The 24,168-nt window shown below is 35.9% G+C and overlaps 1 protein-coding gene across 7 annotated transcripts in view; it reads right to left on the reverse strand.

Moving 5' to 3' along the window:
• Positions 1-15,162, reverse strand: part of LOC129748448 (somatomedin-B and thrombospondin type-1 domain-containing protein) — a 252,698-nt gene extending 237,536 nt beyond the window's left edge. The window contains exons 1-2 of one of the 7 annotated variants that reach the window (XM_055743076.1): positions 15,025-15,098; positions 5,200-5,328 (exon numbers count right to left, since the gene is read on the reverse strand). The gene's annotated coding sequence lies outside the window, so the exon portion shown is untranslated. Of the gene's footprint in view, positions 1-5,199; positions 5,825-14,955 lie in introns of all 7 variants that reach the window. The other 6 variants (XM_055743073.1, XM_055743075.1, XM_055743074.1 and 3 more) reach the window with 6 other exon arrangements.
• Between the last annotated feature and the right edge of the window lie 9,006 nt (positions 15,163-24,168).

A 24,168-nucleotide genomic window follows, 5' to 3' on the forward strand; every position in this document is an offset into this window, starting at 1 on the left:
TGGATGAGTTTAGGACCAAAACGAAGCTTTTTAGACCCCAGGATTTGAGAAATTCAAAAATGACCCCAAATCGACTCAGTCTATTGTGCATATCCAAATTTAGGGAAAAAAAATTAAATTACAACCTAAAAAGTACCGAGAGGTAAGTTTTTTAGTCGCTGTAGTCATGCAATTTGCGAAAAAATGTTTATTTTTTTCCCTAAACTACGAAGTTTATCGTTGAATAAGAGTTTTTTGAAATCATTAACACTAGGTTTACGGACATTTTAGCTATATCTATCTAATACGGAAACCTGTCAATTTAACGGGTGGGAAAAAGCAACACTATAGAATATTACTGTAACACTAGGTATTACAATTAATCAATCAAAAATCAACTTTTTTCAAGACCACAAGTAATTTTGGCTTTTGCGAAAAAAAGTTAGAGAAGGTTTTAGAGTATAGGAATTGAAGCAAAATAGGACAAAAAAACTTAAAGGAAATTTTTAATATCTTTTCAACCATAAATTAAAAACGCGTTGCGGCCTTGAACCAAGTTGCTGAATAAGTTAAGGTCTTGATTATTGAAAACTCAAAAATGATCTCAAATGATGACGTTATATCTCTAAAACCAAAACATCTATTCCAAATCTGTAACGTGATTTACATCAAGACTAATGTACTCATTCAAAAAGTATTGGTTTTTATGAGGGTACCTGTGGTCCTGCGCATTTTCCTCCAAATTAACGTAACTTCCATCTTTGATCCGACATAACACCAAAACTAGACCTCATGGCTGAAACTGAACAGCATATAAGAATTTTGGAAGTTAAATTCCTTCCAAATCATATTTTGTAATCCAGAAACGATGAAGCTATGCTCCAAGGCAGTGGTTTTCAAAGTGGTCCCTACCGCCCCCTTGGGGGCGTTGAGAGCTTTTATGGGGACGGTGAGCTAAACTTTGAATTTTGGGGGGCGTTGGAAGGGCTCAGGGGGGCGATGAGGTCATTTTTAAATTTACATTTTCACAAATTACGGAACAACTTAGAATTAAAATGACAACGAGTACGTTCAATGCCCAAAAATGAAACGACTTTGAAGAACTCTTAAAACCAAATATCAGCCAGGTTGAGAACATTTATCTGTAAACTCACAGAGTTGGCCAGTATTTGACTCTGTAAGTCACAATCACAAACAGATTTTTTTCTTTGTGAAAGATTTCGTATACGATCTGTATATTGATCTGGTTTTGTAAGTTGATTTGGGGTTTTACTAGAAAGCATCAACTTTGGATGGCAATGTGTTCCGGGTCATATGAATGTGATAAATTCTAATGTTTATAAAATGCCTGAAAATTTCTAAAATGTATTGTCTTTTAAAAATGATAAAAAAAACCATCGATAAGAATCTGTGATAAAATGCAAAAAGAGAATGCTTACAAATCAAAGGTTCTTTTATTTTTAGTTCTGATTTGCTTATCTTCAATTCAGTAGATAAAGAAATGAAATTCGGCAATTTTTCATTACTTAACATCAAAAGCTATTCGATGATCACTAAATTGTCGGAATTAAGTTGTAGGGACCTAGGTATAATTCTCTGATTCGTCAAAGAAACGGTTTTCAAATTTAGTCTACAATTGTCATAAATAAAAGTTTAAAATTAATTTCATCAAGAAATAATACTATTTATTATTCCTTTTATGCTTTTTCACCGAATCTTCAGTAAATATTTTGTGAATATTTAAAGGCAAATTTAATTAGTAAAGAATTCTGTCAGCCAAAATTAACCAAATGTTATTAGATTTTTTTTTAAGTTAAAGTATTTGTCCTGAATGTATGTATAATATTTTTTAAATTTCAGTCTTGGTGTTTGAAGCAATTTGATTTTGCATTTATTTTTAGCTTTGTTTTGCTACAATTGATTATTTGCGTTTATTTTTTTCATCATGTTTCTGATGCATTTTGCACTTTTTATGTTTTGTTTATGATGTTTGTTTTCATTTGTCATTTTGGCTGTTTTTGTCATTCTTAATCATTTTTTAGTTGTGTTCTTGTCATTTTCAGTATTTTGTTTGAATTTGTTTTTTAACTTTTTGAATTTTTCATCTTTCTGTCATTTTTGAGTACTTTATTATATTTAAAAGAAAAATTTGTTTGTATTGTTGCATTTTATCACCATTTCTGAACATCAAAACGTATTTATGGTATTTGTCTAAGTTATATTGGTCCTTTTATAACGAAAACTAAAAGGAAATGTGATTTCAAAAAACCGTTCGATCGGATGTTGCCAAAATCGAATGTTGCCAAAAGCGAACGGGGTCAGTATTACAATTTTTAAATGTGCTACATTGAACGTTCCAAATTATTCAAAATCCTATACTTATATAAAATTTTAAAAGCTTATGGATTTCCAACGATGCGCATAAGCATTCTTTCTAGACATTTTTCAAAAATTCACTCAGGGGGGCGTTGGGCTCAAAAATTCAGCCAAAGAGGGCGGTGAAGGAAAAAAGTTTGAAAACCACTGCTCCAAGGCATATCAATATTACGAACTCGTCAAAATGACGGGTTGCAGTATAGAGAGGTATATCTTATATGTAAATCATTTATTAACAAGCTTCAGAAACAAAAGTATTAGAGAATGTTCATCTTGTTGAAATATGAATTTACAGTTTGAAACATTTGTCCTATAGCAACTAAGGGATTATTAAATTTGCAAATTATATTCCAAACCCGTCAGAATGCTTGGTTCCGTTAACCTAGTGTTGAACTAAACTTTTTTAAATTTTCCCTATTCATTCAATTATTTTACGTTACGTGGGTTGAGAATACAGAGAACTATATTGAAATTTGGCAATCCATACTACAAACGCTGAACATATTTATTTGAAAAAAATTTAACAGCAACTTGGTTCAAGACTAGGAATAGATAGAAATTTCAGCAAAACTGTCATCATCTCCAAGCTCAAGAAAATTATTGGATTTATATATATGTGTACCTACTCTGTATTGAAATCACAGAATTGCTTCAAAAATTACTTTTGTACGCCCATTACAAAACACTTTCAAATTGATTTGAAAAAGCAAAAAACTACTGCCTTGGCACAATCAAAATATTCATAAAACCAGCATTTTATAAAGTTATGACTGTTCAATTGTTTTGGAGGTCAGCGTTATGCAGTAACAAAAAAATAACGGAACATTTGGAAAAAAAAACAAAATAAAACCTCTTCCAACAAAATTGTTCTGCTTGACCGAATGATTCCATTTTCGGCATTTCCTTATGATAAGAGATGCTTGGTTTAACGTTTGGCAAACATATAATTAGCACACTTTGCATGAGACTGCGATTTGAAAGTTGTTCCTTCTGCAGATCTTAATTTGAATCGCATGGTTTGTTCTTCTAAAGTTTTCATCATCTTTTTTTAATTTTTTTGAACTGAAAGCAAATTAGGAAATAGAATAGGTGTTTATTGTAGATCATTCATATTTTATAAAAAAAAGCAAGCAAATATCAAATTTGTTTTAAAATCGTTCATAACATTATACCAAAAGGTTTGCTGTCACCTACCGGCTTATTGTTGAGACGTGATCAATCGATTAGTTTGTTTTTGTCACTTACCTAATTAGGTAAACTTTAGCCATACGCTGCAGTGTAAACTGAGGACAAAGTCTCAAAAATTAGTGATTCGAAAAGAAATATTGTGTTTCATATTTTTGAGAATTAAAAAAACCTATGGAGAGATTTTTTTATCGAAAGCAAAAGTGTTCAAATCAGTAAAATTAATAAGGGTTGCGAAGTAGCGATTTTTCCATATTCTGGTAACCCACCAACATCTTGGATCACTGTAAACGTCTACAAAATCAATTAATTGATGGTGAAGGATGATGATCCTTCGTTCAAGTTTAAGTTAGGTTATTTAAACTTTATCATGCTTATCGAATCAACATGTTTTATTCTATAGTTATTATCATGAGTGACAAGTATGAAGTATATGGATGCATGACACTGACCTCGAAAGTTCAATCCTTTTTTATTGAGTCATCGGAAGCAAACGTAATTTGGCAATGAAAACTCTTTAACTGGATGTAGAAACTGTTCCAAAGCAATAATAACACTTTGATTCGTCACATTACTTATTAAGCATGAAATTACCTCGTTTTAGTTTGATCGAACAAAGTTGCTTAAAATCAGGCTAGATTTCGTTCATCATTTCTGACCTGGTTCATGGAACAAATCACTATTTTCAAGAAGAGATATTAGAATGATACGATGGGAATGTTGATTTCTCACATGAACCTCTTTAAAAAGTTATTACTTCGCTTCAGGTAGCTCGATGGTTGATTTGAATATCTAAATTTGTTGGTTTACCTAAACAGATATTTAACCGATTTATTTCTAAATTTTCGGCAACAAAACTGCTGTACGCATCAAAGATTACCAAGCTTGGAGTGAAATTTGGGTAATATATCAGAGAATACTCTAGAGAAATTTTGAATTCGAGTAACTTTTATTTAGCTGACATTTTTTTTTGTTTGGAAAAATTGATCTTGAGAAATATCCATAGCAATTCATTGCATTGCGAACAAAATGTTTAATGTAAAATTACACTTTTAGATTTTTAAGTTCAGATTCATTTCTGAGGAAACAAAGGCAAATGAAATAAAAATATCGTTTGAGAAGAGTTTTTTTCATTGGAAACATTTTACTGGGAAATCTTATAATCAAGTAGGTACGGTAAAATGTCATTTGATTCATTCTTTGTTTATATCTTAAATATTTTTTTTTAAACTGTCGTGTATCAATATTTCATTTCATTGGTGAAAATCTTAGACTTCAAGATTTTCATCTTCAGACTTTTTTTGATGGAATGCAAACAACCACTTTTTAAAAAACATGAAAAAAAATAGAAACCAGCCAATTTTAATGGGTCTTTTTTCGATAGTAACTTCAATTTTCCTGGAAGTCAAAAGGTCTCAACTATAATGTCTGAAGTTTTTTAGGTCAAACAATTCGTGAAGCAATGTTTGGATTTGGAATGTTTGCATCAGTAACCGAACCCAACTTTCGATATCGTTGAGCTTTCCCAAATTATTGGCCCTCGATGAGCGGGGAGTTTATTAGAAAATTTTAACCATCGCACAACATCTGTTAAAACCTACGGCATCAAATCAAAAACATGAACGATCTTGGCAGGTTGACAAATAAAAAACCACCTACCTTTTTCCGATTCTCGGCTTTCTGGCAGACGACCACGACGTCGACGACGTCTAAACCTAACCAATCCACGTGCTCGGCCGTTAAGTCACTCTCGTCGAAAACTTCCAATATCACTTTGGCAGATGCAACCTACGGCGTGTCCCAATAGCACATGAATGGGAAAAAATGTTACTCCGTGTGAGATATCCAAATATTATTTGTTTGTATTTTCACCGAGTCGGTAAATAGCACCGCGATAAAACTTTTATATGCGCTTCGTTTCGTTTACAATATGGCACCTTTACACCTTTTTTCCGCTGTTTGAAGTTACTTCCTCTTGTGACTTTTTTTTTGGACTTTTTTTTTCTAATGTCCTCCGACTCTTGACTTTGGCTCCGACTTAGATCATAAACTTGTGTTCAAATTTTCCCACAGTGACTGACTTTTCCATTCCGGGAAAGAGGCTTTGGCTCGTTTATTTCACTTTTTTTTTTGCTGGCTCTCTTTTCCCCAGACCAATATCGAACTGCGCGCTGCCAACGAACGAGGTGACTTTTTTCGAGTTTGTATACAGCACTTTCACACTTCTTTGCCACTTACAAATCCCGCTTATCCGCGCGCCAGTAATTCCAAAGAGGGGCAAATCCTGAAAGTATGCCACCCGCGCGCGTCAAAAGACTACAATGCCGACACCTCAACCTCACCACCCAAAGCGCACTGATGGTGCTGCCTAGCTACATACATACATACGATATTTGCAACGAGCAACGAGTTCTTCACTCACATCCTAGTAGAAAACCAGCAGATTTGGCGCTGCTGATCCCTAGACACGTGATGGAAATCGGAGTGCAAAGTTTTTCCCCGTTTCCAAGCAGCAGCGGTTCTCGGTTTGCGGATGTTAAAGCGCTAATCCAGGTCGTTTATCATCGGTGCATTTTTTTTTGTTAAATTTGATCAACTTGGTTAATAGAAGTATGAAGATATGAATAACAAATTTAAATTCGGAGCATAGATACTAAAAATATGACAGATTCTGAATAGTTTTTCTATTTTATACTTTTGTTAAACATATGCATAATGCACACGAATGAATTAATTGCTAGCTTCAAAGTCTTTCCAATTCAATTGCTCTCAAATAATAAACATTTGTTGATTTCCAGTCATCTATCTAATTGAACACAGAAAAAATTTTGACTATTAAGTGTCACTGAAAACTGCAACCTTTAAAATAAATCACCTGTAATCATCAAAACCTGTAATTTTAAATTGTTTACCTTGAAAGTTAACGAAGATTCATGTATTATTACAGCAAATGTCCTGTAAAAAAGTTGTACACTAAAAATTGAATGTCACGTAATCATGTTTTCGACCTGTAAAATTACGGGAAATGTTTTGCTCCTTTTTGTTGCAGGACATTTGCGTAATTTTACAGGAAATAATTTTTCCTGTGAAACGCCTAGAAGAAGATAGGGAATTTCATGGTGCAACGTGCACTTACATTTCTCTGTATTCAAAGAAGTTAAAATAAATTGAACAACTGAAACTTTTGATAAAGCAAACTGAAATCTAGAATATCACAAGCTGGATCATCAATCGAGTTTAGTAAAAAGCTAAGTTTTCAAATTTTTCTCAAATAAATAACGTCAAGATCATAAAAAGTTTTCTCAACTGTAGAAAAAAAATTCATATGAACAACTTATGGAATATTGCCAGAAACATCGATTGTGGACAAAAACGAATACGTAAAGACTAGAAATCAAAATTCAAATGATTAAATAAAACAATTTCTCCAATAACAATTATTGAAAAAGGTTTTGAAAAAACACTTTTAAAAATCGCAATGATAAATGCAGTTCCTCCACAACTGATATCTGCGGAACTAAAGGAAAATAATTCATTTTATTATTTTTAGTTTATCGAACACATCATTAAAATGCATTAAAATACTATATGTATACGTGATTATAGTTGAATTGCTATTTGAATAGTTTTAATTATGTAATTAATATTATCTGTTGAAATATCGCATAAAACTGAGAATCTGAACGAATAAAACGTGAAATTTCAATTATATTTGGCAAAATAAAAGTTACCCATAATTCCACCAGCAGAAATTCCACACAATATAGGTCGCTTTTTGCAAGCAAAAAAAACATTTCTTGGTTGGATGGCTCAACCCAATTGCCCCTTGAATGTATATTTACTATCAAAGAATGCCCCTAAATGTTTGTTAGATAATTGTTTTTTTTTTCTAGGTAGATATTCGGGTGTTGCCATGGTCTTTTATGTGACTGATTATTGTGAGCAGGTTGGCTTAAGAGTTATTAATTCTAAGGGCAACAATTTTGACCCATAATTGGGATATCCGCAAACGTTGATTGTTTCGGTACGTTGTGTTATTTTTTAATAGTATTTTAAATAAAAACATATTTCAGGAACAAAGAGGAGTATTAAATGACTGAAATTTATTGAATTCTTGATATTTGGCCGACTAACACCCGAATAAACGAACATTTTGTACGGAAAGAATACTTTAAGTGACTTATGATTGTGGGATGACTGAACATACACTATTTTTGAACCCAAATTTTCGGAAATCGAATATTTAAATGATTATTGTGATTCAGTGTCAGAAAAAAATAAGAAATAATATAATAATATAAGAAATCCTTCAAGGAATTTTAAATTTTACAGATTAGAACTCACAGATTTAAAAATATATTTCAGGCCTCTGAGAATAAATTCGGAATCTAATGAATTATTAATGAATAAGTATAGAGAAATTTCACGGCCCTATGCACCGGAGGATCGGCGCGGGATCATTAAGTAAGTAAGTATAGAGAAATTTCAGGACTCATAAACATATTTGAATCTAACCTAGAACGTTAGAATTAGAAGACAGATTTGAAACATAGAATCAGGATTTAACACTAGATTTGCTCGTGCTTGTAATCAACATTCTCATATTCAGGGTTGGTAAATTTCGCCCGTCACGCTTGACCCGACTAGTTTTTTTTTCATCGAACGACCGGCACCTTACTCAATTGACGGAGCCTCACTACTCGCATGACGGATAAAGCACGACGACAATCAACATTTCTCCGTCATGCGACTGGCGAAGCTCCTACACATCCTCGATCGGCTGCTGCCGGCAGGTACAACTATTTGAACGACTTGCTGGCAGAGAGCAACAATAGCAATAAAAAACTGAAAACGAGCTTGCTGGCAGGAGCAACAATAATAATAAATGCTTTTCTTGTTCCTTTTCGGTCGTCTTCGGCTTGCTGGCAGGAGTAACAATAATAATAAATGCGTTTCTTTTTCGTCATCGGTCGCTGAAATGCGATTGCTTGACTAGGTTATTATTTACGCTTCAAATGACTGGGGAATGAATGACTGGCAAACGAATTGACTGGTTGTTAAGGAACAGTCAAATGAGTTTGAAGGACCATTTTACCGTTGACCGTTGAATTATGCCAACCCTGCTCATATTTCCAAAATACAAATATTAAGGATCATTTTTCACAGTCCAGGTACATTTCGCTGTATCCAAAATAAAAATTTGGAACAAATGATTATAAAATCGTTTCCAGCAGGGAAACATATTTTATTTTTCATATTTGTTTTTTATCTTTTTGACAAGATGATAACTACGGTAAAATAAATGTTTTAGAGAAGGTTATAAATTTTTCTTTATTTTTGTGGCCATTCACTAATCTTCCTCCATTATTTATATCACTAGTCCATATTTGACCAATCGCGAATCATCTTAAAGCAGATTGCATAGCTAATAGGGAAATAATTTAATACAAATACCAACAACACTTCAATGACATATTTTTTTAATCGCCTACATTTATGCAATATATTAGAATATTGGCTGATTTCAGTCGTCCATCGCTTACCATTTGCACAAAGTTTAAAATTTACAATGAAATTAGAATAAGTTGAATGTAGGGGAGTGAAGCACGTTGCTACCAAAACACACGTAGAAATTCAACTTGTAACTTTCAAAAACTTGAGTTCTATTGGGTTCTAGGGGTACCCACATACAAATTCCGGCTAATTTTGTTGCTAATTTTTTACTACCTTTCAAATCATTCAAACTATCAATAGAAATATCAGTTCAGCTGAATTATTTTAGAATTTTTCAAATCAGACTAAAATTTAAAAAAAAATACTTGCCGTAGGGTAACGGACCTATTTAGGACCGTTTTGGGAAGTGGTGATGCTTTTTATCGCAATAAAAAGGTATATGTTGCAATTTTTTTACTTCTTTGTCTGTTTACTACGTAGATCAAACCTCATCCTTTTTCTAAACTTATTTGCATTATACTTAGTACTTCATACAACCATCTGTTTTTTTTTTAGTACATCTTTGCTGAAAAACAAAAATTGGTGGTAGGAAGAAGTTACATACTAACTGAAAACTCCCTCATTTATCTAGTTCGTTTCAATTGTTTTGGAAATTAAGAAAGCACACTGCAATCTCGACGAAACTTGTTCAGCGTCAATTTTCTGTGGCCTGTTAGCTGTACTTCAGGATAAAATTTTAAAACGCAACACTTTTCATCTTCCGGCGACTCAATGATAAGTTAAGATAGTCATTAGCTTCACGATATCAATTGATTTCTCTTGACTTCCTAAACATAAGTGAATCGGGTTTAGTTTTAGTATGATTTAGTATGAATTATAAGAATAAAATGTATCGTGTACCTACATAGATTCAAGTAACTTAAAATTGAGCGGAATAATGCGATCCTCTTAATCCTCTTAATCCCATTTTTTTTTATGAAAAATGCACAGATGTCCTACTTCCATGATTACAAACCACCTTTTTCTTACAAAAATCCTTAACGTTGAGAAAAATTTAAAAACATTTAGTCAATTGCATAACTACAGGGACTTAAGAACTATATTTTCAGTACTTTTTCGGTTGTAGTTTTCAAATATTTCAACCATTTTTTCCTAAATTATGTAACATATAATAATTGTCTCAAAGCGATAATTTTATTCAGTTTTTGTTAAAATCGTTCCACAAATAACTAAGGTATTTCAACTTCAGTAAAATTACTAAGTACAGGTTTGTCGATTTGTTTTCGTTGTTTCTCCAACCCCGCCTTTGGAGAGGGTTTTTAATTTTCTTCAACCTAACAGAGGATCATTTTTTACACTAAAATTAATCCTGAGTGATTGTCACTCTTAGACCTTCCTGTCTACTATTTTTTATGATGCTAACAAAATAATAATTATTATTATAATTTATTAGAGACCTTTTAACCACCCGGGTCATTCGGGTCTGTGCTAACAAAATAATGATTTTCAAAAATAAAATAGGACCATTGCCAGTTTTCTCATGTTTCTAAGTTTCTCTAAGCTGTAGCTTCAGTAAACTGTGTGTCAAATCGTTGCTATTTGTATGGATGGTAAGAAAAACATGTTTTGAAACATTCTGTGCCAAAAGTAACTTAAAATAATGATTGGCTTTGGATTTGTGCCGATTATAAAACCCCGTTTGAAGGCGGAGTTGAGCTTCACATTTTATTTCTCATATACGAATGACACAATGTGCACCATTCTATTCTTATCGTCGTAACATTTCTTATAACGTTCATGAACATTTAACAGAAATTTTAACACGCTGGTTTCAGTAATTGGTCCAAAATAGGAATGGAATGAAGTGGTACTTATTTTCGACATGGGTCAAATTGCAATCAAAACAAGTTTTTTTTTTGGTTCTTTGAGCTTTCATACTAGTTTTTAAGTATTTTATCATTGCTATGAACATGTTTGTAGTTGTTAAATTCATCAATTCTATGCCAAAAACCTCTTGAAAGTTGACTCAATCAATGTCACGTCCTCCTAAAGTGGGCTTGATTCGGATCAACTGTGAAAAATCAAAACTTTATTTTCAATTTTCTACACCTTATGAACTTATTTAAATGGAATGTTATGATTAGAATTATTTGAAGAAGCTTTATCTATATTAGTTCAAATTTCTCCTAATTCACTTGATTCATGAGTGAATTATTGCAAAATAGATGAAAGTATATGTACCCGGTCCAAAAAAGTCCGTTTTCCTACTTTCGTTTAAATTGTAAACTCAACCATTAAACTATAAAAAAAAAAATTCTCTGACCTAGTGCAGTAATTTAAAAATTAACTTTTTCTTCTTTTGTTTACAGAGTTATAAATATTTCAGAGGCGAATTGATAGTTAACTAAATGATTTCCAGTTTTTTCACGCATTCTCACATTCTACTGTCGAGCAGCAATCAAAATTATAAAAATTATATGTAGGCTAGGGTACCTGTGTTTTCAATATTGTTTGCTTGCACAATGAACTATAATAACCTTACTATTTTTAAAGTATATCTTGTAGGAAAAGTAAACATTTAGAACGAGTGTTAGCACTGATAATATAATACGCCTACAGATATGCAACACAATTATCTGCAACGGTTTTTGAATGATTGAACTTGAGCAAAAATGGTCTTATAGAAAAGGTTGTTTAGAGTGAAACGACTCATTTAGTCCTTTTTTCTAACTTCCACCTCCTGGATTTTTATGTAATTTTTTGGCAATTTGTTAAATGAGGGCCTCAGGATCAGAGGGATGCAAGTCAAAAATCATCCATTTTGAGTTAAGTTAAGTAACCTAACGATTCTTCATGTTATATCTGGTACAAAACTCGATTTTTTTTTTATAATTTTTCGGTTGAATTAAAACTGCTTGAATTCGAAAAATATACATACGAAAAATCGAGCACCTTTACAACTTTGAAGCGCGTTTTCTCGAAACTATGGTGCACCCCACAGATACCAAGCGCCTCAAATATAATGAAATTAGAGAAATTTAACGACGTGTATAAAGCAACTAATAATCATTTTATAATTTTTGTTTTAAAGAGATGTATTTATAATTTTTCTAAAGTTTCACCTGTACGCTAGACCGCTGCAAGCTTTGTATGAAAATTTCAGATTTATAAATATTTACAGCTCCATTGCTTTTGGTTGTTTTTACTGTCACAAACAATAATAAAAATTTTGGAAGCTATTCATTCAGTCCTGAACTAGCGCAACGAGTTTCATATTTGTATGGAAATTTGTAGGGCTAACAAAATTTTTCATTCTTAAATCTCCAGAGATGTACTGTAAGTTCTAAACCAAAAATCATTGGTTTTAAAATGTTCCTTGATTCTTGCAGTGCATTGCATGTAAACCAACCTTTATTGTAGCGTTTTTGACTGCTCGTTTAAAAGCTGTTAAACCGTAGAATTTTTTGACTTATTTAGAATTTTCTTGAAATTTGTGAAAGCTCTACCAAGCAAAGCCTGTCATTTTCAAATAATTTTCATTGAACTCAATTTTTTTTTTATTTTGAAATGGTCATAACATTCTTCATGAAATACTTATCTTCTTCTGATGTTACCAAATAAGAAGCATAAGAATAGGCAAAACCAAACGCGTTGCGCTTATTCAAGAATCAACCAAATCATTTCAAATTTGTCACTAATGCTTGGTGACCCAAAAGACATCGAAAAATCATATGGGAGCATTTTTTGCAGTGTACACGAAAATATTACAAAACGGTGCGATTTAATAAAGAAAAAGCTAGCGGGATAATAACCAAAAATATAGGATAAGAAGTTGTTTGAAGCTCAAATTTAACTTGTTTTTCATTAAAGTGGAAATTTTGATGTCGAATAACAAATATTATTGAAACTGACAGAGAAGCTTTTAAACTTGGCTTGGGAAAAACGGATCCCGACTACAATTGAAGTTAGTTTTTACTTTGGTAGTTGAATGATACTACATCCCAAAAATCCCAAAACAATCAAATTTGTCAAAAAAAATCCAAAATTGACCCAAATCGCACTCAACACGTTTTAAAATTTTCCAATCAACAATCGAGGTGTTCACTACTGGCCTCAGTAAGTACTTTACACAATTCGATTGCCGAGAAAAAAAAGTGCATCAATTTTCGAAAACCTATTGGGAAAGAGTTTGAAAAAGTAAAAAAAAACCCGATTTAATACACTTAACAGTGGATTGGAGGCTTTCTTACAGAGTATAAATTATCTTTGAAAACATATGACACAATGATGGATTTCTTATTTCTGAATTATAAATTATTTATCTATAAAAAAGATAACGATTAAAGAAATTCGAAAGCAAAAATAATCAAACTCAATATTAAAAAAAAGGTGGCCAGTACGTTTTTTGGGGGATAACTGAACTGATAATTAACAAGCTCATTTACACTCAAAATATTTCAAACTGTTTAATTTTGAGAGCCACATTACTCAACACTCACTAGTGGTCTAGGGGTTAGCCTTCCCATCTTTCATGTTAGATGACGTAGGATCGATTCTCGGCTATTTGATGAACTTTTTGTCAAATTTTTGATCGCCTACGTAATTAATTTAGCGATTGCTGGCTACTGCTGCTGAGCAAAAGGCTGCCTTTTTTAGAGCCGACATAAGCATTATATTTACTATGGAATAGAAAAATTTTAAACAATTTTGTTTTTTGTTTTGGTTTTGAAATATGCCCTACAGGAAAAAAAATGCATTTTTTTGATACTAAATTCATCAAAATCGTGAAACCTAGAATAGGAGTTAATGTGTTAAGAACGTTTTTATGGAACATACAAATTGACGGACATCATCGTAACTCGTCGAGCTGAGTCGATTGGTACCTATAAAGTGGGGTCTTGGACCCTTAATTAATGATATCCCCAACTGAACGTTCGCTATGCCTTTCTGTAAGAAAGCCAAAAAACATATGTTTGGGATAGTAGTTCAACCGGTTTTGACCCTGAATGTATACTATTAAATAATTTATCTACAAAACTAAAGAGTTGAATATTCTAAACAGAGCCTGCTTTGAGGATAGCGGCTTAAAGTTTTGAGGACTTGATTTCAAATGTGGTCGAAAAATCGAAAAACATTTGGTTATCGTTGGGACTGTAAAATAATTTTTTTTTTTAATCTATCCAACTCGAATACCCCAGGTTGAATCAACGATGTTCTTCGACATAGAAATATTCCGGAACACAATTTGTTTAACCAAAAGCGCATTTTCGTTGAGAGAATATCCAACTAGAGATTCCACTGAACACCCAGATTCACTTTAAATCAAAATTGCGTTTTAACACCGAACAGTGCACAAATAAACGAAGCATTAATGAAATTTCAATTCTGCGTTTTTCTATTCTGTTATCCCCTTTCTCTCAGTTGATTACTCTAGGATGCTCTGATGCGATTATTCCACTATATACTTCCTTCGATTGTTTGGTAGATGTCAAATCATCAAATATTTAAAACTGTATGATGGTCACCCGTAGATTGATATAATAATTAACATGCAATCCAAAGAGTAGTCCTAAAAATCCTCCATGATGAGTTCACAAAAAAGTGCAACACTATTATACTCCTTTTGAGCATCACTGTATACTCCACGCGTCCGAAAACCAAATCACCTCAAGTTCTATTGGAACAGCTTTTGGTCACCAGGGTAATAAGAAAACACCCAAGTCCTAGAACCTCACGCGTCACTTGTAGTCAAACTTGCGACAAAACGTTGCCAATTCGTTCGTTGAACTTTTTCCCTCCCTATTCACACAAACCGCCACTATCAAGCCACAAGCTTTCGGGTCCCCAAAGGAAAAGCCAACGCGAGGAGTTCTAACCCAGTAGATCCCATACAGTAATAGCACCGTGTGAAATTTGCACACGCAATGACCCGCAGGACTTCGTGGTTCGTGGTTATGCTGCCTGCGGTGTGGGCAACAAGTAAAGAGCTTCTACTGAAACACACTGACTGAACACAAACGCAACACTCACGTGGAAACACAAAACAACACTCTAGCGCTCGAAGGACCGGAGTTGGATCGAAAACACGACCGTTCACCACCACGCACCGACATACAATGAATCCGGTCAACCTGGAGATGAGCACAGGAAAGGTTCTCGACCGAAAGCTTTTCCTCCGGACTGGACCCTTTCAACGAATTTTGTACCTTCACGACAATCATCCAAAGGGAACATAAAGGAACAGAGAACTTGAGCATAAAGCTTCCATTCAAGATTCTCCGGTTCAACTTCTCACGCTCTCACTGAATTCGCAGTTACACCGCCTAGCTCGGCGACGATTACACCGTCCATCTGCTGGTTAGTTGTGCTGACGCGTTTCGCTCTCGACGGATTCCCACCAGCCAGACACAACATCATTCATTTCCACTTCTGTTTCGCTCGTGCGGCATCGCGTATGTTAAAATGTAAACAGAGAGCGTGTTCCGGGCTGATTTTGGGATGCTGTACTGGTGCTGTGCGTTTGTATCGATTCTCTCAGACGCAGAAACGGTCCGCATGGATGCACTTAGTATACCTACTTATTGCGGAAGCGTTGAGAACGTCAAATTGCAAGCAAAGCATGGCGCGCCATGTCACGCGGTCGAACGTGGAACAAAATGTTACACAATGTTTGATTTCTCAATGTGGAGAAAACATGAACAAGTTTCATAACTCGTCTTTAATTTGGAGTTCATTCAATTCTCGTATTTATGTTCATTATCGGCACAGTTATGTATGTTTATGTACATATGTTGGTTATCCACACCATGAATGCACGGATTCACCGCAGTTTCTGCCGAAGTATGTCCTCACATGCATTCTCAGTAGTCTTCACGGTGCAACTTGGGTTCGAAGTGCACGCAAGTTTTTGTAAATACTTACTTGCACACAACATGTGAGGCGTAAGTTCAACACGCACTTATTTAAACTCACTATACTCAAGTGTATGTGCAAGTTCAAGCTCGTGTTCGAATTCGGGTGCGTGTACCCAAGTTTAGAATCCAGGTAGAATCATAGTCTATGATTCATAGAGGAATCAATTGCAGAAAGTGTAAGCGCTTGAGTTACTTAGCTATCTTTTTTGTTGTCTTCGGGTAAAATATTTGTCTTAATTTAGGCTTTAAGAAAATTAATCATAAAAAATAATCGGTCAGTGGAAAAAAAGTTATTTATGAAAAACCAGTATTTTTAGCTTCTCCCGAGCAAAATATTTCAAAATCCTATTCACACTATTCTGGCTTAACCGCAACCCCTTTCCATGAAGTTGAGATGATCAGTAGCAAATTTATTCACCTTCAATAAGAGGTTTCAAAATAATGTTATACAATCCGAGATTTTGGAATATGATTACAAGTAAAAACATTTTTTCATATTTTTTCATGTATATATTTATTTTGAAGAGGATCTCAATGAAACTTGATGTTTCCTCGAAGAGATTCCTTTTTTTTTAACTCTTAGCGTACATCGAGATTCGATCTCATACCCGCTGGCTTAGAAGACTTGAAGGCTATGCTCTACGCCACAGGCTGCGGCAGAGCATAGAGCATAACTCAAAAACTGAAGAATTTTTTTTTAAAAATTTTTGGATCTAGCGACCGATTTGACATTTAAAATGATCTTCAGTTAACTTAATTAAAAAATGTTGTAAACTCATTGTGTTATTCAATGACGAGTTATACAGAATTATTTTTTTCTTTATTCAAACAAATAATCAAATCACAAATTTAAAATGTTTAAAAATGAGAAGTTTGACCAAAATGACAAAAAGGCATAAATAAAAAATTTGAATCATCACACAAAATAAAAAAAATAATTGATAGAATTCACATAACTGACAAAATTGACAAAATTCATACAAAATGATAAAATTGTTACAGTGACAACAAATTTGATAAAATTGAAAAAAAAATAAAATTATGATTTTTCAATTCTGTCAGTTTTGTCAACTTTATTCACTTATTCAATTTTGCCAATTATGTAAGTTTTGATAGTTTGTCTATCTGTTTTGATTGTTTTGTCTTTTTTGTATTTTTTTTTTAATTATGTCAGTCTTGCCCATTTCGACATGTATGTCAATCACCAAATTTGTTTAAATAAATAGTTTGATACCTCCAGTCTTAGCCCACTTACCCGTCTAGGTTAGAATCGTTAAAATGCAAATCGAAGATTCACCTTTTAAATCTCTTTCCCATATGCTGGAATGTGATTGTTCGCATTACGCGTTTGTTAATTTCAAGATTTCATCCAACCAAACAATATTTTTTATGATTTCCGCTAGTGGAATGTTTTGTAGTATTTTTTACCCCTAAATGTATGCAGCACACCTATTTTTTCTATAAAAACATTTTCGACTGAAAAAATGTAAAATGAAATTCGAACAAAATCAACAAGTACGGCAATTGGTGCTTAATGCGTTGTTTTTGATGTAAAAATATATCAAAAACTATGAATTTTTAAACGTTTTCGTTTTTTTTCATTAAAAACAACGTTTGTTAAAACTTACCAATTTTTCTTAGTAGGGTAAAAATTGCATGTTTTTGTAAATCTATATATATAAAAATGAATTTCTGTCTGTCTGTCTGTCTGTCTGTCTGTCTGTCTCTGTCTGTCTGTCTGTCTGTCTGTCTGTCTGTCTGTCTGTCTGTCTGTCTGTCTGTCTGTCTGTCTGTCTGTCTGTCTGTTCCCTATAGACTCGGAAACTACAGAACCGATTTGCGTGAAACTTGGCAGGTGGGGGTATTGGAGGCCGGGGAAGGTTCCTATTATGGTTTGAGACCCCTCCCTCTCTCATGAAGGGAGGGAGGGGCCTCCCAAACAAAAGACAATTTTTTACATAACTCGAGAACCAATCAAGTAAATGGTATCAAATTTGGCATGTGGTGGTATTTGGGACCGAGGAATGTTTCTACGAATATTTGGTACCCCTCCCTCCTCTCAATGGGGTGATAGGAAGGGGGGAGGGGGGTTACCTTACAATTTTTCATATATCTCGAAAACTTATCAAGATATTGGAACCAAATTTGGCATGGGAAGGTATTTGAATACGAAAAATATTTGAATAATTATTTGAGGCCCCTCCCTCTTTCCAATAGAAAGGAGGAGGGGGCCACTTTTATAATTTTTACATAAATCAAAAACTAATAAAGCAAATGGAACCAAATTTGGCATAGGAGGGTATTTGGATACGAAAAATATTTCTATGATTATTTGAGAGTCCTCCCTCTTTTCAGTGAGGAGATATAAAGGGGGGAGGGGCCTCTCTTATAATTTTTTACATAACTCAAAAACTAATTAAACAAATGGAACCAAATTTGGCATGGGCGGTAATTTGAGAACGAGTTATGTTCTAATGATTGTTTGAGACCCCTTCCTTCTTCCAGCGGGGAGAAATGAAAGAGGAAGGGAATTTTCATACAATTTTCACTGCATAACTCGAGAACTACAACAGCGAATGGAACCAAATTTGGCATGGAACGATATTTGGGTACCGGAAATGCTTCTATGAATATTTGGTATTCCTTACTCCTTCAAAGAGGTGTATGAAAACGGGGAGGAGAGGTCTCCCTAACAATCTTCAGTATAACTGGAGAGCTGATCGAGCAAATGGAAACATATTTGGCATGTGAGGGAATTTGGATACGAGAAATGTTTCCATTATAAATGGAAGCCTCACCTTTTTATCAACGGAAAGATATAAAGGGGGAAAGGGGGCTTCCATAAAAAATGTTTGCATAACTCGAGAATTAATCGAGCAAATGTAGCCAAATTTGGTTTCATAAAGTATTTTAATACGCAAAATACTTTTATGAATATTAAGTTCTCCTCCCTCCATTCCATGGGGAGAACGGAAGGAGGTGATACTTTCTTTCAAGTTTATGCATAACTCAAGAATTTACTACGCAAATAAAACCAAAATTGGCATGGGATGGTATTTAAATACTAGAAATTTTTCTATGTGGAACAATTCCTTTCTTGCAGTAGGAGGATAAAATTGGGAATATAGAAAGGGAAAAGGCAAGCTTATATTTAACTTTTTTTTTGCAAAATCCGAGAAATGGACAAAATTTAACATGGAAAATCATTTTGGTATGATTCCATGATTATCTGACACACCTTCCAGTGAGTAGGTAAATAGAAGGAAGGAGGTGTGAGCCCAATACAATTTTGTTAGCAAAGGTTCTCAATTTATGCTAACGAAGCCAATAAATGGGAACAAATATGGCATGGAAAGGTACTTGGTTACGAGATATGTTTCTACGATTATTATAGACCCTTACGTTTTAAAGTGTAGAGAGGGGAAGAAAGGAAAAAAGGAAAAGGAAGAAAGTAAAGCTTAAAAACTTATCAACCAATGGAACAATATTTGATATAAGAGGATTTTTGGGAACAAACAAATAGGTTTTATTATTAAAGATCACGATCTCCATACAGCAGGGGGCGAAGGGAAGGACAGGGGAGGCTCTCTTATTAGTTTTTTAGCATAAATTTAGAACATATCAAGCAAAAATAACCATATTTTATAAGTTAGATTGTTTGCGTAAGATTAATTTGAGACCCTCCTTTTTCAGGGAAGCTTAAAGAAACAGATTAAAATTATCAGAACTTACAGATCCAGATTCAGAAAATTAGTTTAAGCAACTTTGTATAGCAATTCATTGCAAATTATAATCTGATACAAAATAATGCCAATAAAACAATAAAAAATTGAATAATTTCCGAAAATATCATTTGTTTTTGAAAGGTGTAGCAAAGCACACCGGGTCAGCTAGTTTAAAATAACTGGAGAAACCAATAATTTTTCTGACTATGCCAATTTGATGTCCCATCAACCTTAAAACTTTTGATGCATAAACGGTATGATTATTTGCGGACATTAAGTTTTTAGAAGCTATTGAAGTTGAAAAGTGCTGCATGGTGCCCCAGTTGACGGTAACAAAAATCTTTCTTTATTTTTCGTTATATAAAAATTTGCACACTTTTTGAAAATTATTTTTCATTCATCTTAATTCATTATTCAATGTGTAGGATTTGGATAAAATCAATTTAGATACCTAAAGTGGGATAAAAGGTGTTTTGTGTTTTGTGTGATCGCGAATTCAAACATGAATAAAATTTGAAAATATTTCATGAAATTAAATCTTTAAAATCAACATGTGCATTTTGATTGTGACTTTACAGATTTTTTTATCTAACGTACGCAATTTAACATTTTGCAATTTACATATTTAAAAAAAATCTCTTGGTCATTGCGCTGGAATGTGTAACTGTTTTTATGTCTCTCGAATTTATTGTCGTAATAAAATTTTGTACCAATTCTAGTTTTATTGATTTCGGGGGTTTTCGAAGAATTTGGTGATGTTAAAGTCAAAATCATGGCCATGTTCTATGATATCTTCTGTAAGTCCCGATCCTTTATTTTTTTTATCATTATGTATCGATTTTAATCTGTGTTTAGTTGTTTTTGCCAAAGTTGACTCGTCTAATTCATGTAAAATTTTTCACATTCCCTACAATCTTTGTCTCTTGAAATTTTATCACAATTTTTCGTAAAAAAAAGTGATGAACTTTTTTGAAAGCTTAATGGCTGGTAAACGGTGGAAAATGTGCAACACGAGACCCCATAGTGGTCATATCACCTCTTATTCACAACTCCTATCTCTACCTCCCCGCGGTGCCGGCTGGGGTGCGAGTAACCTAAGCGGAGATCGGGTACCCAACCCCGGTGGATGCTTTGGTCGCATGCAGACTGAGAAGGTGGCCGCACGCGTCTGTTCCCCAGGTCAGGGGCGGCGTGCAACAACAACCGAGCGTCTGTTCTCCAGGTCAGGGGCGGCTCAAACAGCGTCTGTCTTGCAGCAAGTGGCTGAATTTATGAAATGCGGCTCCCGCCAGCTAAGTCCAAGATGGCAGCCCCATCGCGGGATAGGGACTTTAGGCTAACAACCTACTGCTCCCGATTTGAAATTGTTACGGAATCCGAAAGAAATGACCGACCTGGAACTTTGGCGACGACTTTTAGCATGAAAACACGGACACGAATTGGAACTTGGAATGTTTTAACGCTTGCCCAACAAGGCAAACTGGAACAACTTGCTAGAGAGGCTAGCCGCCTCAAGCTTGAAATTCTGGGACTGAGCGAAGTCCGTTGGCCTAATACTGGAGAACACAAGACACAATCCGGGCAAGTCCTGCTTTACTCTGGCATACGAGGAGAACATGCTACTCGGGAACGAGGAGTTGGTTTCCTGTTAAGCCCGCAGGCCTACGCGGCCCTCATTAGATGGGAACCGATAAACGAAAGAATAATCGTAGTCAGATTCAGAACACGGGTTAGAAACCTTACAATGGTCCAGTGTTATGCGCCAACTGACGTTGCCGACTTGCAGGAGAAAGAGCAGTTTTACAGTCAACTGAACAGCGTGGTTGAGAGTATTCCGAAGGGTGACATTCAAATCCATTTGGGCGACTTCAACGCAAAGATTGGCTCCGACAATCAGGACCTTGAGCGCATCATGGGACGCCATGGCCTAGGACAGATGAGCGAAAACGGAGAGCTGTTTGTAGAATTTTGTGGCAACAACAACATGGTGATCGGCGGATCGCTCTTCCCCCATCGACCAGCACATAAGGTCACTTGGGTATCCCGAGATGGCCGAACAGAAAATCAAATTGACCACATCTGCATCAGCCGAAAATGGAGAAGGAGCCTTCTTGATGTCCGCAACAAACGAAGCGCAGACATTGCATCTGACCATCACCTCGTCCTTGGCGAGATACGACTGAGAGTTGCGCGTGTCCAACGGCGCGAGGAGAAAGTCGGGTGTCGATACGACGTCCGCCGGTTGGAGAATCCAGAGGTGAAAAGGGCATACGTTGAACAGCTAGAATCCCGAGCCTCGGAGCTGCCGACAGACGAAACAGTCGAAGAACAGTGGTGTGGAATCAAGAATGCCTTTATCACGACGAGCCATGGTACTCTCGGTAAAGTTTGTGGAAGAAGGAGTGAATGGATGTCGGATGAAACTTGGAGGATGGTCGATGATCGGAGAAAGGCGAAAGTCGGAATTGAGCAGGCATGTACCGGGTCAGCCAAAGCAGCCGCCCGCTTACGATATGCCGAGCTGGAAAAGGCAGTTAAACGAGCTTGTAGACGAGACAAAAGAGCCTGGACAAACTCCCTAGCCGAAGAGGGAGAAAGAGCCGCCGCCAATGGAGATATCCGATTACTTTATGACATTTCTCGCCGCCTCAGTGGTGCAAGGACTAATGCAAGAATGCCGCTAAAAGACCGAGCAGGTCAGTTATTGACCGATCGAACAGATCAGCTCAAACGATGGACTGAGCACTTCGAACAACTCTTCCGAGTCACGAATAGCGATGGCCAACAGAATCTGCAGCTCGAAGCGCCAACAGTAAGTCGCATTAATGGCGTCAACTCGGAAGCGCCTTCGCTGGCTGAAATAGAAGCGGCAATCAAAAACATGAAATCCAACAAAGCACCTGGGATCGATTGCATCCCTGCTGAAATGCTGAAAGCCGACCCTGCGCTGTCAGCACAAATGTTGCACCGTCTTTTCGCTGACATTTGGGATACTGCAACATTCCCGGCCGACTGGATGCAGGGTATCCTCGTAAAGGTCCCGAAGAAAGGAGACCTGACAGAGTGCGGTAACTGGCGAGGCATAACTTTGATCTGTACAACCCTCAAAGTACTCTGCAAAGTGATTCTGAACAGGATCCAGGAGAAAATAGACGCTACACTCCGACGGCAACAAGCTGGATTCCGATCCGGACGATCTTGTGTGGACCACATCACAACGCTACGAATCATGCTGGAACAAATCAACGAATTCCAGGACTCTCTTCTGCTGGTGTTCGTTGATTTCGAAAAAGCATTTGACCGACTGAACCACGAAAACATCTGGGCTGCTCTTAGACGACGAGGGGTCCCAGAGAAACTAGTCCATCTCATCGAAGCACAGTATGAGGCATTTTCGTGCAAGGTCTTGCACGACGGTGTCTTGTCCGAACCAATCCCGGTACCTGCTGGAGTGAGATAATGATGTATTCTATCACCGCTACTTTTTCTAATCGTAATGGATGAGATTCTGATTGGATCGATTGACTGTGCACCGAACCGAGGATTGCCGTGGAATCCTTCAACAATGGAACAACTGAACGACCTTGACCTGGCTGACGATATTGTTTTGCTCGCCCAAACACAACCAGATATGCAGAGCAAACTCGACGACCTCACCGAAAGTTCCAAGGCAGCAGGTCTCAAAGTCAATGTCGGAAAGACCAAGTCGATGGAGATCAACACAGGAAATCCCTCCAGTTTCATGGTAGCTGGGCAACAAGTTGAGAAAGTGGAGTGCTTCCAGTATCTTGGTAGCCAGATAACGCCTGATGGTGGTACCAGAAAAGACATCGAAACCCGGATAAGAAAGGCCCGATTTGCGTTTGCGAGTCTCCGAAACATCTCTCTACGAACGAAAATCAGAATCTTCAACTCAAACGTCAAATCCGTATTGCTGTACGGGTGCGAAACTTGGTCCACATATGCGGTAACGACGCGAAAACTGCAAGTATTTGTAAACCGCTGCCTGCGGAATATCATCCGCGCTTGGTGGCCTGGCAATTGGATTTCGAATGAGGAACTACATCGCCGGTGTCATCAAAGGGCGCTAGAAATCGAGATTCGGGAACGTAAGTGGAGATGGATTGGGCACACGCTACGAAGAGATGGAAACGAGATTTGCAGAGAGGCGCTAGATTGGAATCCAGAAGGTCATCGAAGAAGAGGCAGACCCAGAAATTCGTGGCGGCGAAGCCTAGCCGCTGAAATCCGAACTGTCGACGAGAATCTTGACTGGGACCAGGTGAAGACGCTGGCTCCGGATCGTCAACAGTGGAGGTCTTTTACCACGGCCCTATGCACCGGAGGATCGGCGCGGGATCATTAAGTAAGTAAGTAATGGCTATACTCACGTCATATATTTCTATATATATTTGTTTATAATTACAGTAGAATCCCGACTATCCGAGGTAGTCGGGGGAAGCACCACTTCAGAAAAATGAAACCTCGGATTACACGAAATAAGGAGTGTATTCGAAAAATAGCAACACTTTGAT

The sequence above is a fragment of the Uranotaenia lowii genome, chromosome 2 (genome assembly GCF_029784155.1).
Source record: "Uranotaenia lowii strain MFRU-FL chromosome 2, ASM2978415v1, whole genome shotgun sequence".
Classification (NCBI taxonomy): domain Eukaryota; kingdom Metazoa; phylum Arthropoda; class Insecta; order Diptera; family Culicidae; genus Uranotaenia; species Uranotaenia lowii.